This window comes from Stenella coeruleoalba, assembly GCF_951394435.1.
Source record: "Stenella coeruleoalba genome assembly, chromosome: 11".
Classification (NCBI taxonomy): Eukaryota; Metazoa; Chordata; class Mammalia; order Artiodactyla; family Delphinidae; genus Stenella; species Stenella coeruleoalba.
In genome coordinates this window covers 33,863,984-33,880,101 of record NC_137157.1, presented here as the reverse complement: position 1 = coordinate 33,880,101, position 16,118 = coordinate 33,863,984, and the positions used below count along the sequence as shown (strand labels likewise).

General features: G+C 34.9%; 1 pseudogene across 1 annotated transcript in view; it reads left to right on the top strand.

Moving 5' to 3' along the window:
• Positions 1–16,118, top strand: part of LOC307193891 — a 167,045-nt pseudogene that overhangs the window by 74,221 nt on the left and 76,706 nt on the right. The gene's annotated exons all lie outside the window — the stretch shown is intronic.

The following is a 16,118-nucleotide window of genomic DNA, read 5'->3' as shown; positions in this document are numbered from 1 at the left end:
GATTTCCTCTGTACATTGGACTTTTTCTCAAAGTGATTAGCTGTAATGCTTATCGCTCCCCACACCTTTTACCTACACATTAAATTGATCTTTTAAAATTGTTTGAAAGCAAACATAGGATTTTTTCTGAATATGGCTCTTTTTTATCATTATGCAGACAAAATATGTAAGATACAGTTTACAATTCATAGAGCTCTTTATTCTCTTTCCCATTCCTTTGTGACACAGTAGTTTATTTCAAATACATCAGTCCAGAATACATATACCATCCCCATAACCTGTGAACAAATCTAGAAGTCAGATATGTGTAAAACATTTCTAATTTTTGTATTGGCCTGAAATATTGATATAAATCCCCAACGATAGTGCCAGATTAAACTTCAAAGATCATTGAACCATCTTTTTTTTTTTTTTTTTTTTTTGCGGCCTATTCAGTTCACATACTTGTAATGATTTGAATAGCTTGCTTGACAAGAGTGGCAAAATCACATCCTTACCCTCTGACTCATTTTTGTACTTATTTTGATTAGAATTTTTCTGAGGTCAAAGAACATGCTTTATTTATCACTTTAAAATAAATTTATATGGAACCACAAAAGACCCAGAATTGCCACAGCAAATCTGAGGAAGAAGGACAAAGCTGGAGGCATAACCCTTCCAGACTTCAGACAATACTACAAAGCTACAGTAATCAAACAGCATGGTATTGGCACAAAAACAGACATGTAGATCGATGGAACAGAATAGAGAGCCCAGAAATAAACCCACACATGTACAGTCAATTAATCTACAACAGTGCTCGCTTCAGTGGCACACATACTAAAATAGGAACTATACAGGGAAGATTAGCATGGCCCCTGCATAAGGATGACATGCAAATCTGTGAAGTGTTCTGTGTTAAAAAAAAAAAATCTACAACAAAGGAGGCAAGGATATACAATGGCGAAAAGACAGTCTCTTCAGCAAGTGGTTTTGGGAAAGCCGGACAGCTACATGTTAATCAATGAAATTAGAACACTCCCTCATACCATATACAAAAATAAACTCCAAATGGTTTAAAGACCTAAATATAAGAAAAGACACCATAAAACTCCTAGAAGAGAACACAGGCAAAACATTCTGGGACATAAATTGTAGCAATATTTTCTTAGATTAGTCTCCCAAGGCAAAAGGAATAAAAGAAAAAATAAACAAATGGGACTTAATCAAGCTTAAAAGCTTTTTCAGAACAAAGAAAACCATCACCAAATTAAAAGACAACTTATGGAATGAGAGAAAATATTTGCAAATGATGTGACTGACAAGGGGGTTAATATCTAAAATATACAAACAGCTCATGCAACTCAATATCAATAAAACAAACAACCCAATAAAAAAATGGGCAGCAGACCTACATAGACGTTTCTCCAAAGAAGACATACAGATGGCGAAGAGGCACATGAAAAGATGATCAACATCGCTAATTGCAGATGACATGAAAATCTTAAAGATGCCACCAGAAAACTACTAGAGCTAATCAATGAATTTGGTAAAGTAGCAAGATACAAAATGCACAGAAATCTCTGGCATTCCTATACACTAACAATGAAAAATCTGAAAGAAAAATTAAGGAAACACTCCCATTTACCATTGCAACAAAAAGAATTAAATACCTAGGAATAAACCTTCCTAAGGAGGCAAAAGACCTGTATGCAGAAAACTGTAAGACACTGATGAAAGGAATCAAAGATGATACAAACAGATGGAGAGATATACCATGTTCTTGGATTGGAAGAATCAACATTGTGAAAATGACTATAGTACCCAAAGCAATCTACAGATTCAATGCAATCCCTATCAAATTACCAATGGCATTTTTCACAGAACTAGAACAAAAATTTTACAATTTGTATGGAGACACAAAAGACCCCGAATAGCCAAAGCAATCTCAAGAAAGAAAAAAGGAGCTGGAGGAATCATGCTCCCTGACTTCAGCCTATACTACAAAGCTACAGTAATCAGTATGGTACTAGCACAAAAACAGAAATATAGATCAATGGAACAGGATAGAAAGCCCAGAGATAAACCCACACACCTATGGTCACCTAATCTATGACAGAGGAGGCAAGAATATACAATGGAGGAAAAGACAGTCTCTTCAATAAGTGATGCTGGGAAAACTGGACAGCTACATGTAAAAGAATGAAATTAGAACACTTCCTAACACCATACACAAAAATAAACTCAAAATGGATTAAAGACCTAAATGGAAGGCCAGACACTATAAAACTCTTAGAGGAAAGCATAGGCAGAACACTCTATGACATAAATCACAGCAAGATCCTTTTTGACCCACCTCCTAGAGAAATGGAAATAAAAATGAAAATAAATGGCACCTAACAAAACTTAAAAGCTTTTGCAGCAAAGAAAACCATAAAGAAGACGAAAAGACAACCCTCAGAATGGGAGAAAATATTTGCAAATGAAGCAACTGACAAAGGATTAATCTCCAAAATGTACAAGCAGCTCATGCAGCTCAATATCAAAAAAACAAACAACCCAATCCAAAAATGGACAGAAGACCTAAATAGACATTTCTCCAAAGAAGTTATACAGATGGCCAACAAACACATGAAAAGATGCTCAACATCACTAATCATAATAGAAATACAAATCAAAACCACAATGAGGTATCACCTCACACTGGTCAGAATGGCCATCATCAAAAAAATCTACAAACAATAAATGCCGGAGAGGGTGTGGAGAAAAGGGAACCCTCCTGCACTGTTGGTGGGAATGTAAATTGATACAGCCACTATGGAGAATAGTATGGAGTTTCCTTAAAAAACTAAAATCGAACTACCATATGACCCAGCAATCCCACTACTGGGCATTTACCCTGAGAAAACCATAATTCAAAAAGAGTCATGTACCACAGTGTTCATTGCAGCACTATTTACAATAGTCAGGACATGAAAGCAACCTAAATGTCCATTGGCAGATGAATGGATAAGAAGATGTGACACATATATACAATGGACTAGTACTCAATCCTAAGAAGGAACGAAATTAAGTTACTTGTAATGAGGTGGATGGACCTGGGGTCTGTCATACAGAGTGAAGTAAGTCAGAAAGAGAAAAACAAATACCGTATGCTAATGCATATATATGGAATTTTAAAAAGCGGTACTGATGAACCTAGTAGTAGGGCAGGAATAAAGATGCAGATCATATAGTAGCTTTATTTTTTATTTGTGGTTGACTATGTAACTGAATATTTGGGAGATGAAAACAAGGTTGTGCTTTCAGGTGAACTCAGGGGATTCCCTTAACTAATATATCAGATTGAAAAGTTGCCAGTTCCACACATATGAAAGCCAAAGCAACTGCATCTGAGATTCCTTTAGAAATCATTACCTGACCTCTCTTTCCCACTGGCCACACCGCTCACACTCACTCCTGCCCTTAGACTGTACCTCTTCTCTATCCTCCCGTAATATTTTATTATTTCATTTAACACGTAGTTTATAATCGTGAGTTGTAGCCCCACAGAGACGGTGAACTCCTTGAGGGCAGGGAGTATGCTTTGTTCTTCTTTGTAAACTTGTTACCTAGTATTTAATAGTTTGAGTTAATTGATATATCTCTATGCTATGGAATGTTGCTTGAATGAATTGAATGGATGAATGAATGAGATGGTCATAATTTTGGCTAGGTAGTTCTTTCCTTCAGATAACGCAGCCAGCTCTCCAGGACAGTTTGCATTTTGCTATCTCCAAGGTGGTTTTGTTTTCCATCCTGATTATTTAACAGATAATATAAATCTGAAACACAGAGAAGTTAAGGTTATTGATATAGAAGATCACTCAGTAGAGCTAAATCTACAACTCCAGATGAGTTGAAGGAATGAGACAGGTGGCCCAGTGGCTAAAAGTTTAGTCCTTTTTTGTCAAAAAGACCCAGATTAGAATATGGATCCTCTTATTGACAGGGTATCCTTAGGTAATGAACATAATTTTTTCAGAGCCTCTGCTTTGAATAATGCCTATTTCACAATATTGCTGTGAAATAAGTTTGAACCAATGCTTGGCATATATTAAATAAATAATCTTAGATGTATTTTAAATATGAGCATTATAGCTTTTAAGTAATTATAAATCAGACTAAAATATGTCATAAAAGAAACACACAAAAAAGATGAAATGGAGTCCATATGACAGAGTGTATTAACAAATAAATAATAACTCATGGAGTTAAAGAAACTAGGAGGTAATTTCATGATTGGGTAAATATATCTACAAAATAGCTGGGGCCATAGTGAGTAAATACTCATTTGTGACTGAGACAGACCCACTTTGTGATTCTTGTATTACTTTAATTAGTAAGGGCTCTCCATTTCACTTTTAAAATTGTCAGGGTTTGGACAGTGAATTGTGGAGTTACTGTATCGTGGCACATGTGCTAATCTGGAACATTTTAGGAGGAATTTTTTGCACAATCTAGTAAGCATTATACCCTGAAATCTGCACAGGCATGTGTAGGAAGAGTTTCATCTTCCAGTATACAAAGATCTGGGTTGGTCAGCATTTCTGTTCTACCCAAATAATCAATTTTTATTCTATCCAAATAGTCAAGCGCATCTTGAATGTAAATATCTTTTTAGCAATTCACTTTAATGTTCTCTGACTACACAGAGTTAAAAATGTAACTTGGTGAGAAGCAGAATATACCAAATAACTCCTTAGGGTTGTATTTTTACTTGCTTTTTTTCCTCTTTCACCCTCTTCTGATAACTTACTTCAATATACACTCATTTAGGAAAAGGCTTTTTTTGGATTTACCATTATGATCTGAGATTCAGAAAGTTGGAAGATATAATGAGAAATGTTCATTTTCTTTCTTTCTCCCTTTTCTATAGAGAACACATTTTAAATTTATTATGATTTCCAACAATTCCCTTTCCAACAATTATTTAATACAGGAAAAAAGCGTTGATAGGAAATTCTTCATTGTCATTTACCAGTCTTCTTTGTTAGCAACGTGACAACAGTAACGTTACTTCAGGTGATTTCTACAAGTCTTTCCTCAGCTGTCATCTAAACAAAATAAGATGAAATAAAACAAACACAAATTAATTGCACAGTTATTCATAAATACAAAAAATCTTTGTTATCAAAGATAAATTATAATTTAGAAAGCAAACATGCAAATTATATTAAATAGATCGATTTTTGAAAGTACATTTCTTCAAAGTATTGTGCAGCTCTTTCCTCACTATAACTGTTGTTAAAACGTTAGTGGTGAAATAAAGCTATATCAGACTATGCTAATGTACATTTTAAACTATTACTTATGGAAATACAGATAGAGATTCAGATCACATTATGAGAAATGTAATAATTTTCAAATAATTTTCACATTATCAGAAATTTATGATGGAAAGAACTCTAGGGAAATTTGCTTGGTGAATTATAAGCACAAATTTATAGTTATTATAATTCCAAGAAAATTTGAAAGATTCAATAGTATTTCAAAAGACTTTAATCAGTGATGATGGCTTCTCGGAGGGTGAAAATGATTGTGAAATATTAATGTGCTCACCTATATCTGTAAGTACAATTAAAATTATGCTGAGTTAGACATTGACAGATTTCACATCCTTGCCTTGAAACAACTATCCACAGTCTGTTTAAACACAAAACTCAGTAAACTTATAGGTAATGAGTAACTATTTTACTATAGTTTTGAATAATCTTAATGTTCCAGATATTCAGAGCATTTGAAATAACAGCATTATCATAGAAAAATACATTAACTTTGTCCTCATGTTTAATAACCATTTGTTAGAAAATATCACTTTTAGAGTTTTTAATCAGTTATATTGGAAATGAAGTGAGATGTTTTTATTTTAAAAGCTTTCCACCTTCTGGCTATTTGGCTTGGTTTTAAGTTTTGGATTTTTCATGTCTTTCATATTACAGATTAGATGTATGTTTGTTGACCATTTTTAAACCAGACTGCAACTCTTTGGTTTATTCTATGACACTCTGCTATATAATCATTTTGGGCAGACCAACTCTTCACAGAGGCCTAGAAATATCCAAAATTCCAAACTGAAATTATCAAAGGGTTGAAGTTAATGGTGGGACAAAGGTTTCCAATATGCTTCCATTTCCTTCTTTGCATTTTTTGAGGCATTGAATCTTAGTATACACACTGGGATAAACTAGGGTGATTATGAAGTACTAACGTGAGATAATAAAGGAAGCCTCCCTTTCTTCATTTGACTAATCATCCAAAGAAATGCAGTTCCAGAAAAAACAACTATAAAATATGCCACAGTCTCCCAGAGTCACCTTTTCAAAAAGCAACTCTTACTCTGTATCTTCCCTTCATAAAGTGAAAGCTGGCTTCCAGCTCCCTCTTCAATCTGATTTCACACCCTGCTCTCCTTCGTGCTATACTGCAGCCACATGAGTGATTTTATTCCTTTATACTTGCCATGCTGCATCAAGATACCAAACTGATACCTTGAGCAAAAGTGCTTTTCTCCCCATCTTTTACCTCTTATTTGCCACTCATCCTTTAGATCTCGGCTCAGGCGGTCCTTCCACAGGGAAGACTTCACTGACCTTCCGTTTGAGGTCAGTTCTTCACTTTAAAGATTTTCTAGCACTGTGTACCTGTTTTGCAACATTGTAGAAGTTGAAATTAGCCATTAGTTTGTGTGATTACTCGATTAATATCTGTTTCCTCCAGTAGAGAAGATTAGAAGAGGGCAGGGATCATACTGGCTTTTGCAGCTTTTGTGCAATGCCTGGCTCAGTAAACATTTGTTGAATGAATAAATGAAAACACTCAGGTCCGTGTGTTTTATGGAAGAGGGAGAGCTTAGGCTATGATGGTTGCCTAGAGAAACTGGGATATTTTTACCTTTTGGGTCCAGAAGTGAAATGATGGGGATATAATGTATTGCTCAATATAAAATTCCAAAGTTGCTAATAGAAAAGTGACAGACACACAGAATAAGAAGTAACAGTGGCCACTTGCAGCTAGAAGAGATGCTAGCCATCCAGAACGGTTCCTGTTATATTCTGGGATAAAATAAAAAATTTCCTTTCTAATTTACTCATCATAGCTTCCATTAATCCTTTATATTCTGGGTGAATCATGACATTTTCTCCAAATCCACCCCAAACTGGGTGGTCTTAACATTGCCAACAATCTTTGTACACCACATTTTTATACAAGAGTAACTGTGTGTATTTGTGCATTATGGTTACCATGGTTAGGAAATATTTCCTGAGAATGGTCTTTTAAAGTAGCTATCAAAATCAGGTAAACAGCCGTTTCAGAGTTGATAAGGCAGAGAATGTAGATAACATGCAGACATTGTTGCCAATGACTACAACAGTCTCAGGAGATCATGAATATTATATTTTCAATAAGACAATTAAAAATACCAGGCAGATCAATCTCTAAGGTACACGCTAGCAATCCTATCCATTACAGAAGTGAAAGCATACCCCTTAAAAATCAAAATTATATTCAAATATAATACAATTTGTTGGATGTATAAAAAGAAAGTTCAATGAATAAAGAAGAGGAGAGAATAGTGTGGAATAGAGGCAATGGAGAAGTAGAAGGGAAAAAACTCTAAAATTAGAGGAAGATAAGAAAAAAAGAAAACATGAAACTTTCATGTCATTAAGAGACTTCATGTCAAATTTAAAAAATAAAAATGTGAACCCATCCCTTCAGTAAAAGAATAAAATTATATTTCAAAGTACTATAATTATGCCTTGATTAAATCAGTTCTACCCTTCTCTCAAGTGCAAAATTAATGACAAAATTCCAGTTATTAAAGGATCAAGTGGTTTAAAGATTTGTAAGATCTTCACAGAATATATAACTCAATATATTACAAATGTGCAGCTTTTTAAAAAGCTATAACAAACTCAGCCTTTTAAAGTTTAAAGTGTATAATCTTAATTCAGACACAGAATTATAAACCAAATACTTCATATAGTAAGCTAAATTAATCTCATCACTTTCTCTTAAATGTAGTCATTAGATATTGTTTACATATACATTATATATATACTAATTAAATTTCTTGCACTTTGAATGTATTTACAATTCCAAGGGTTATTTTTTGATTTTGTTTTTTTTTGCCCTGAGATGCTTAATATTCAGGACTCCCTTGTCTTTATATGAAAATTATATACAGTTGACCCTTGTTCGACATGTGTTTGAACTGTGAGGTTCCACTCATACATGGATTTTTTTCCATAAATATGTACTATAGTATCACACGATCTGTGGTTGGTTGAGTCTGTGAATGTGGAATGACAAAGGGCCAACTGTAGAGTTATACTTGGATTTTTTACTTTGCCAGGGGTTGGTGCCCCAAACTCCTGCATTGTTCAGGGGTCAACTATATACTGTTATGGACTGAATTGTGTACCCCCCAAATTTATATACTGAAGCCTTACACCTCAATGTGACTGTATTTGGAGATAGGGTCTTTAAGGAGGTAATTAAAATTACATGAGGTCATAAGGGTGGGACCTTAGTCCCATAAAACTGATGTCCTGATAAGAAGAGGAAGAAACAGTAGAGATCTCTCTCTGTCTTCCCATGTACACATGCACAGAGAAAAAGCCATGTGAGGACAGAGAAAGAATGCAGCCATTTGCAAGCCAGGAAGAAAGGTCTCACCAGAAACTGGCTTTTCCAGAACCTTGATCTTGTACTTTTAAGCTCCAGAACTGTGAGAAAATTAATTTCTGTTGTTTAAGACATTCAGTCTGTGGTCTAGTGTTGTGGCAACCCTAGGAGTCTAATACACATAGCATTTTATTTTATAACAAACTTGAACTATAACCCTAATGTTAGCACATGTTAGCACATGTTAGATTTAGCACAGACATACATACTTAACTACTAAATCAAAGAGATAAAAAATTAAAACTTGAAAATATAGCAATGATATAGCTTTGTATTTTATGATATAGCAATATAAAATAAGATACATATATTGAAGATGTTAACATTTTTTAATTAAAAAATGTAGTTTATTTGAAGAATCTCTGGTTCTTCGGAAGTGTTTTCTATCAAATTGCCTTTAAGTAATATCTGTGTACAATGTTTGACTGTCTTCTCTCATTTAGTATTTGGACAATATCCTCATGAAAATGATGAGGCAAAGTGGTAAGGAACAGAGAATTAAGATTTATTAAGTATCTACTGTAATAGATGAAAATTTTCCTTAAAAAGAAAAATCTTATTTATTAAGGGAAATTATAGCTGACCCTTGAACAACACCAGGGTTGGGGTGCTGACCCTCCACATTGTCAAAAATCCAAGTAGATTTATAGTCGGCCTTCTGTGTCGGCCTCCATATCATCAATTTCACCTCCACAGATTCAACCAGCTGGGGATCATGGAAAGTTTCAATTACTTACATTCAGGCAAGAACATCTTTGAATAATATGGATCATTTGTATCAGAACTGGTCAGAAACAGAACTTGAGAGGTTGAAGGACAGATCAGATTGAGAAGTCCAGGTTTTGAGAGCCACTAGCATATAAATGGTAACTGAAATAATGCCCATGGGTGAAACCACCTGGAAAGAAAGAATAATGCAAAAGAAAGCCATGGAGTATACTTGTTAAAAACATGACCACTGAAACCAGAAAATCTAGATTCAAATCTTGACTCCACCATTTACAAGCTATGTAAAATTAGTCAAGGTTAATTTGGGGTTAATAAGTATACACTGGTTTTAGGATTTTTGCAAGGATTAACTGTAGTTATAAATGTAAAGCACTTAGAAGAGTGCCTAGCTAAAAGTAAGTATTCAGTATATAGTGTCTTGTATTAGATTGCAAGGAACAATAAAAGGCTACACTAATGCTTTAGGGGCTCCAAAATTGAAAGACGGAGAAGAAACAGCCAGAGGAAACAGGTAAAAGCAGAATATATCAATTCTAAGGAAGACAAATGAAGAGGGTGTCTCAAGAAGAGAAGACTCTTAGGACTTCAACTTCTCACCGAGATTTACCCTCCAACCTCAAAGAACTAAATCCAGATGAAACAAATGAAAAAACAGCCTCCAAGATATTGGACATCAGACAATAAAGATAATGATCCCTGCAAAAATGGGAAGCAAATGAGCCCTACAATTACCCAGCTTCAAAGAGATTCCAGGCTGGTGCAGGGAAGGGGAAATCAGGTGATACCAATAGATGAGATGGAGCTGAGAGTTTGAGAACAAGGGGGCCAGAATTCACAGGGCAGAGCACCACAGAGAAGAGAGCTGTGCATAGAGAGAACCCCAAACATCTGCAGAGGCCTTCCTTGAGTACTGCAGAGCACTGATCAGCACTCCTGAATGGGAGGATAGCACAGCTGGGGATGATTTGCCTGAAAGGATTACAGGAAGCATCACCTGAGGCTCACACAGGATGGAGAATGAATGCCTTTTCTCATCAACCAGACTGGGAAGCCTCGTAATTCATGGGACTTTACAAAGAGTACTCAGAAGGCTTTGCCTGAGTAGTGGGGATATTAAGTCTAAAATGCTGCTCCTGTCTAATATCTTCTGAAAAGCAAAACTAAAAATAACAAACTGTTACCGACGAATTTAACTTTATTCCAGAACAAAGTCAAGAACTGTAATGAGAATATTTAGCTTCCAACAAGGTAAAATTTGCGTTTGGCAGCCAATGAAAAATGACCAGACATGCAAAGAAGCTGGAAAATACAACACATAATGAGAAAAATCAAAGTGGACACAGAACTACCAAATGTTATCATGGGCCGATAAAGACATTAAATTAAAACAATTGTAACTATATTTTAAACGTTCAGAAAACTAGAGGAGAGTTTGAAATGTTAAATAGAAATATGAAAGATAAAAAAGACTAAAATCAAACCTCTAGAGATGAAAATTATAATGTCTGAGATGAAAAATACACTGAATAGGAATAATGGTAATTAAAATGTTTTAAAAGACAAGATTGGTGAATTTGGAAACTAGCATTTGAAACTATGTGAAATGAAACACAGACAGAAAAAAATACTTAAAAAGATGAAAATATCATCCGTGAGCCATGGAACAACTTACAGTAGTCTGATATACATGTAATTTAAGTCCATGTAGGATAGGAGAGGGGGGGACAGAAAAAAATTTGAAGAAATAATGGCCCCAAATGTTGTGAATTCAATGACAACTATACACCTACATACATATCCATACATATGCAATGGAACACTGTTCAGCCATAAAAAATACGATCTTGCCATTTGTGACAGCACAGATGGACCTGGAGAGCTTTATGCTAAGTGACTTATTAGAGAAAGACAAATACTGTATGATTTTACTTATATGTGGAATCTAAAAAAACCTCATAGAAACTCATAGAAAACTCATAGAAACAGAGATCAGATCTGTGGTTTCCAGAGGCAGAGAGTGCAGCATGGGGGCATTAGGTGAAGGTGGTCAGAGGTACAGCCTTCAATTATAAGATAAATAAATTCTGAAGATATAATGTACAATAGTTAACAAGACTGTAGTGTATATTCGAAAGTTGCTAAGAGAGTAGATCTTAAAAGTTTTCATCCCAAGGGGGGGAAAAAGTCTGTAACTATGTTAGGTGATGGATGTTCACTAAACTTATAGTGGTAATCATTTCACAGTATATGCATATATTAATCATTATGTTGTACACCTTAAACTTATACAATGTTTTATGTCAATTATATCTAAATAAAACTGGAAAAATATTATGGCTTTTAAAAATCAGAATTTTGACTTTACTTAATACATATCTAAGAATATGTTTACTTCTCTCTATACAATGCATCATGGTATCACCTCTTCCACTCCCTGCCTGAATGCAGTAATGAGTACTTAAGGAAATGGGTAGTGATTTGGAAACTAATCCATATTTATTTTTACGATATTGTGTCCTCTAGCCTTAAAATATTGAAAGAGCATATTAATGATTACTACATACAGATATACTGCCCAATTATAAGCTGTTGGGTTTACAGATTCTATTTTCCTTGTTTATTCAGATAGTCAGTAGGAGGCCTGGAATTGATGTTCCTTAGAAACAGTTGTTCATTCAACTTATTCACCTCTTCAGAGAGAGAAATCAATTTTTATAGTCCTATACAAATACCATGACGACATCAGTACACTTCATTTTCAGAAATAGTAAACAATAAATAGAATAAGTGGGTTTTATATTTCCTGTATTGATGTGTTTAAAGTATCACAAGAGTACTAGTTGTAAAAGGTAAATTCAGTCAAGTGAGTCCCTAAAATCTGTATCACCAGGAAGCTAATTCACGCATTCAAAAAATATTTGCATATTTGGTACACGTCACTAACGTATAAAAGTCACTAACTTTGCTTGTGCTGTGAAGGATACAAAGACAACAGACAGAGGGATAAGTGATATTCTTATCTTCAACAAACCCATAATCTACTAGGATTGCTGAGAAGTCTCCATAGTAAACTATAATGAAATGTCAGAAGGAAGTAATGGCAATAAAAGAGATAAAACCAATGATTTAGAGAAGCCAGTGTGTACCAGTGTATTCAAAGATTATTTTATACTATAGGTGATATTTGCATCGAACTATGACAGGTTAACCATGAACAGGCAGAGATCATGAAGAACATTAAAGCTGAGAGGGAAATGATAAAATTTAGGGAAGAATAATTGAGGGACAATACTTAGTTCCCATGTAGCTGGAATATAAAGGATTTAGAAATGCTTAAACTTATCTACAGTATCATAGTTCATGAAAAATAGGGAAACATTATCTAAGGTACCTGAGTTGGAGTTACAAATAATCCTTTATGAAATAATAGGTAACAATATAGCATACAACAGTTCGAACCCTACTCAGATCATTTTAGTGCTCTCAGGCCTGATTTCCTCAGTCTAATAATATATATTGATGGATTCTGAGATAGTAAGGTTCTGTGTTAAAGCACAAGAGAATTTGGAAACTGCTCATTAAAGAAGTAGAAATATTTCCTCAAGATCTGTTATGAAAAAAAATGACTTGGGAAACATATACTTAAATAAGATCTTTATCTCTAAAAATGTATCTCACAGGGGAATTTTCTCTAATGTCATATTTCCTCAAAGAAGGGAGTCATATGATCTGCTACCAAATCTGTTGTGGAAGTCTCCACCTACAGTTAGCTCTAAATGTAGAGATAAAAAAATAATAATAATAAGAGCATGTCTCCTCAACGACTATTTCATACTTTCCTGCGCCCCTTAAATTTTATACCACTCTCATTTCAGCTGATAACACTCGTCATCTGTCATTGTAAGCATAGACATCATCAAATAGGAATTTCCTTCTTTTCCCATCGGCAAATCTGTAAACTTGCTTGCACTAAATCAGTCTTCTCCAAGTTCCCATCTCTTATTAAGTGTCAGTGCTGGTAGCAAAAGCTAATGAGCCCATTTGTGTCCTTTGTCCCATTGTCTCTCATCTTCTCAAGAACCTCTTTTCAGTACTATACCCCTTTCTCCTGAGTTCTCAATCTATCCTTCTTTAGTCAACTATTCCTATTAACATTCAACTGATCTCTAATATTTTTCACTAATAAAGCTTCTCTTGACCCTGCATCTTCTTGCAGTTACTGTACCATTTTTCTGCTACCCTGAATTTCTAAGCTTTTTAAAAAACAAGGGTTTACATATGACAGATTTATTTCCTCATCTCCCATTCACTCTTCAATCCTCCAATCTGGTCTCTGACTCGATCTCCATATTGTCAAAGGCCATGGACACTCTCCTCTCATCAGCACTCATCACAGTTGTTAATTCCTTCCTTCATTTTTTTTACCCTGTATTCAAAGCATACATATGCTTCCTCCCCTTCCACCCCAACCCAAGGCTCTTTTTTTTTCTTCTCTGGTTATACCTATTAGACTCCTTTACTAGCTCTTTTTGACAATATGTAATTTTGCTGTCATAATTGCTCTCCTAATAACCAGGATGTTAAAATGCCTAACATTTTAATGAGGATACATGACTGAGTCTCCTTGGCAGATGAATTATTTAGTTGGAGGGCATATTTTCTCAAATTCAGGGGTTTTTCATTCAACACATATCATTTAGCACCTGCTACATGTCAGGAATTGTTATAGGTCCTGAGGATAAAACAATAAACAAGATTGACAAGATCCCTGCCTTCATGGAACATGAGAAGGTAAAGCCTGGGTAAGAGAATTGGGGATGTTTTGTAGAATTAAAAGCTTTATCAGGGCTTCCCAGGTGGCGCAGTGGTTGAGAGTCCGCCTGCCGATGCAGGGGACACGGGTTTGTGCCCCGGTCCGGGAAGATCCCACGTGCCGCGGTGCGGCTGGGCCCGTGAGCCATGGCCGCTGAGCCTGCGCGTCCGGAGCCTGTGCTCCGCAACGGGAGAGGCCACAACAGTGAGAGGCCCGCGTACCGCAAAAAAAAAAAAGCTTTATTAATATGGGTCAAACATTGGATTTTCATCAACTCAGAGAGAATCTAAACTGCCCAGGTTAACCTAGTGTTTTCATCTAGGAATACATGCAAAGACATGACCTACCTGATCTTGCCATGTCCTTATACCTCAAGGAATTCTTGCAATCAAAAACCAAGGGAAGATTCCTGTTCATTTTAAGATTTACCTTTTTAGGCAGACTTGGAAGGAATAGGACCTGATGGTTAAAAATAAACACCACTAACGGGATAATTGATTTGATTTAAAAACTACTATTTGGAGCAAAAAAAAATTCAGTCCACGATCAGCCCTCCATCATATTTCCTGCTAAAAATAGAGGTGTGCCATCCTGGTAATGAGAAATTTAGACACAACTTGTATAAAAATATGCCAGGACCTCAATTACAGAGTGTTTACGGAAGCAGGTGCTATAAGAGTATATCAGGAATGTGACATCATCTGATTTCTCAGCACTATGAGGCGTCCCACTCCTGTGTCCATCTCTCTGGGCTTGTGGTATATATGTGAATAACATGATTTGTTTCAAATCAGAGACTACCACTCATTTTAATAAATAAAAATGTCAATTAGAATAAAATTAAAGAAGCTTTTCTTAGTGTGAACCTAGCTAGATCCCTTAATCTTTCTTTGCCTCTCTTTTTTCGTTGAGAAAATATGACTAATAATGTCCATTCTGTCTAACTCATCAAATTGTCCTGAGAGAATTATGGGATAAGGGTTAAATTTATGAGTTCTTATTAAATTATAAAATACATTAAAATATGAGTTACAACTATGACCATTTCATTATAATGATATTAGCAATAGTATTGCATACTTTCCAGATTAAAGGATTTTACCTCTTTAAAAATGCCTTTATCTTTACTTATACTTTATTATTGTTTTCAATTATACTTGGAAACTGCCTTAAATCCTTTCTAAGACATCTTAAATGTTGAAAATTCAAATCAGTCTGAACAGCTAATTTGAACATGCGTATGTCGTGGAAAGTGAAAGTTTATTCAATACACCTATTTGATTGAGATTTTGACTACAAGTTGTCATGAGAGTCAAATTAGATAGCCCTAGTCTAGATGATGCTAGCTCTCTTTAAAAGATATTTCTGTGAGTTTGACAAATAGCAATTACTAAGCACAACACCAACAGTGATAAATACTCCAATTTCAGCCTGTCAAAAATGAACTGAAGAATTGAGAGGAAACGCATGATAGGAAACATCTGGTCCCTTTCAGGCCTGCTGAGAGATGATGAGGATGTGCCTTTTGACAATAAATAAATAAATCATAAAATAAAACCCTAAAAGGCAGGGTTATTTTTTTTTCATATTACCTTGTTGAACAAAAGGGTGACTGTAATTTTAAAAAATGAGATGGATGTTGCCCAATGTTTAAAACACACTAAAAAAATCTTTGGAAAAAAAAAATCTTTGAATAATTTTATCTCCATATTTTAATGAGAAAGAGATTAATAAGAAACCAAAGATAGAATTTTATTTAAAGGCCAGAACATTACCAAGGTATAGCGAGGAGAGGTAAGATTCTAACCCAGTATCTGGTGACTTCTTTATTTTTTATTTATTAGGAAACCTTTCATTTATAAGGTAA